Raw genomic sequence first — 3,373 nt, 5'->3', positions numbered from 1 at the left:
AAGCGAAATGGTGGAAAACTATGGTTGGAAACCAGAGAAGTGGCAAGAAAGACATTAGTGATATTAGTGGGGTTTCCCACCTTCTCTGTGCTGCCAAGTCCTCTCAGTGGTGCCGTCTAGTGGTTCTCTGATGCTTCTGCAACTATATGACCAGAGAAGGGCTACATGGGCAGGCAGCTGACAGAACAGGCCAAAGCAATGCAAACCACTCGGTCCCTTCTCTGTGGGAAAACATGCAGTCACTCAGTGTTTGTTACAGTCAGTGCTTTGCTTCCTCTTTTGTGTCTGTTAAGCCATCCACTGTTTGTAATGTGCTTGTGTACAGTACACTGCTTTAAACGTGTGTGTGAGAGGATGTACAGTGTATACATGTGCAAAGTGAGGTATGAGAACTATAATACAAGTTGAGTTTGGAACAGTTCATTGAGGTAAATTCAACATGGCTGCTGTCACATTTTCATTACTCAGAGGTGGAGAAATGTGACTGGATTAGATGGGGAAACTCACCAGTGCACCAGTTCTCATACTGGACAAAACAGTGAACCTACTACCTACGTGCTTCAAGGCTTCAGCCTTTTGTTGGCTGACAAAAGCTTTAAAAAGTGTGCATGTGTTGGTCAAAGACTGTGAAAAATGGATGAGAACTACTACCACTAGCCTCGGCTGTTCGCCCGTTAGGGGCCACAGCGAATCAACTGTTGGCATGTATACATTTGGCACACGTTTTACACCGGAGGCCCTTCCTGAAAAATGGATGAGAACAAAAAGCAAAATCTATTTTTGCACTCATCTTTCAAAGCACACATTTCCTGTAAGAGAATATAATGTCAAAAAGCATCAAACTCATGATTTAGGCTCATATATAGTGTCTCTACACTCTCTTCCCTTTGGACTTTTTCATGTTTTGTTTTATACCTCTGAATCACGGTGGGTTCATTATGCTGCTTTGACTGAAATGTCCAAGGCTCATGGAGAAAATCCGGAGTAAAGTTTTTGACATTACTGTCTTTTGATCGTGTCAGCAAGATAAAGAAAACATGGAAGTCCAAGGGGGTGCGTGTGTTATATATGGCATTCTACCACTGTGTATTCAATTATAATGTTGCACTGACTTTGCTAGTTTACCTTTTTCTGTGGATAGTTCCCAGTGTTATTTCTGGCATTTGTTTATGTCTGAATTTAATTTAATTTATGAATTTACATGAATTTCAATAAAAGTACAATTGTGCATATATACAGTTTATTTCAGCTTTTATTACTTGTAAACTCTGACATACATCACTATTCTTTCTTTCTTGCATCATTAGTCTGCACAAACTGAATATATCTGCAGAGAAAGTTTAATCTGACTTGTAGTTAGTTTCATTAGCTGAGTCTAAAGCAGGCCTATATTCTCTAAACATTCAGGCACTTCCTGTACTTTTTACTTCTCTCCATTTCTTAGACAGTGATAGGCTACAAATAACTTTACAGATTCAAATTTTACACAAAAAGAATATAAAACACAGAACATACAGAGCAGAGGGACGGCTGCTTGTCACCATCATCTCTGCTGGAAAATTCACAAACTACCCAGCAAAAATTCAGAGCATAAGTGTTGATTCATAAGCTCATAAACTGGTTGAATTAGCTCCACCTTCACCTGCACAACATTAAACGTGATAAATACAATAATGGAGCAGTAATTATAATCCAATAATGTGATATATTGTACATTAAATGTCTAAATTACATGAGCCATTCTACATGATAAGTACTTTAAGTATTTTAAGTATGTTTTGATGCTAATACTTTTGTACTTTTACCGAAGTAGCACTTTGAATCCAGGAGTATTTTTACACTGTTGTGTTGGTGTTTTTATTTAAATAAAACATCTGAGCACTTGTTTGACTTCACTGACTTAGCAGTTCACAGGCCTGCAACATTTAGTGTTGGAACTCAGACTGGAGGAAAAGCAAACAGCTCATTATTACAGGCTGCTGAAAGGGGGAAATACACAACACAGAAATACACAAAAATGATTTTTAAAATGTGTTCATGTTGTCTGTTTTGTTCACGTGCGCACTCGGATGTGTGGGTCAGTAAGTGTCATGGCAACAGCCTGAGTTCCAACCAAGGTTAGGACTGCTCTGCAGACGCATCACAACCTCATTTCGCATCTGGACTCTGACACGCACGAACCTGTTGCAAAGAGCTGACAAAGTGACTCTTGCTGCCAACAACTGAACATTGAATCTTGTTGCCCCAAAGCTTCCACATCAGGAGGGTGCCCTAGAAACACCACCGAGTTGTCCATGTCCCTGTACAGGCCTGTGCAGCACCCGCTGGATCATCATGCATGTCAGACAGAAACAGTGTTTCTTCACTGGAAATTAAATGTGTCTCCCTAAAGTCATTAACCCTCCTGTTATGTTCATTTCTCAGGAACAGTAGTGATGTTCCTGGGTTAACTTTATCATTACTAACCATTTTAATCACTATTTAGTGCAATAGTCATCATTATCATCATCATCATCATCATCATCATCCTTTATTAGCAGACTCAAGGTCCATACAAAAAAGAAAAAAAATAAAGGATATAAAAGAAGAAAAAAAATAAAAATCATAAAAGACATTTATACCAATGTTTCCACAGAGAGGATTGGTAACGTACTACACTAAAACCAGGATTAGCCAGCATCATTATAAGACTGTTCTCAGAGTTATTCACACGACAGATAAATCTGTACATCAGGTTTCTCATTAATGCCTGAAAGGTACTAACATGGACCTGTGAACACAACAGACTGGCGCTGGTGGACCTAGGCTTCTTAAGCAGAATCCTCAAGGCATCATTATAAGCAACTTTAAGTTTCTGTAAAGTAGCTACCTTATATTTACACCACAATGGGGCAGTATACAACGGTGTACAGTATGTTCTGAACAGATGAACTTTAACATTAGCAGAACACATGTGAAATTTCCTAACCAACATATTAGCTTGAGCATACAAAATGCGACACTGCCGATATATATCCTCATCATCAGAAAGCTGATCTGTAATGAAATGTCCTAAATATTTAGTTTTTCTACAGACACTCAACCTTTGTCCAGACAAACAAAAGTCTGGGAAACAAAGTTCCTTGTCCCCTTTAGTCCGACAGATCAGTACAACACTCTTTTCTGCATTATATTTCACATCATACTTCAATCCATAGTCCCAGCAAACATTCGCCCAGCAGTTGCTGAAAACCAGCACTGCTGGGCGAAAGTATGGCCAAATCATCAGCATACATAATTCAATTACACTTTTATATCTTTATGTTTGAAGCCTGAAATGTGGCAAAAGGTTGCAAAGTTCAAGGGGGCCGAATACTTTCGCAAGGCACTGTAT

This window comes from Monopterus albus, unplaced genomic scaffold (genome assembly GCF_001952655.1).
Source record: "Monopterus albus unplaced genomic scaffold, M_albus_1.0 scaffold127.1, whole genome shotgun sequence".
Taxonomy (NCBI): domain Eukaryota; kingdom Metazoa; phylum Chordata; class Actinopteri; order Synbranchiformes; family Synbranchidae; genus Monopterus; species Monopterus albus.
This window is presented reverse-complemented; position numbering follows the sequence as displayed.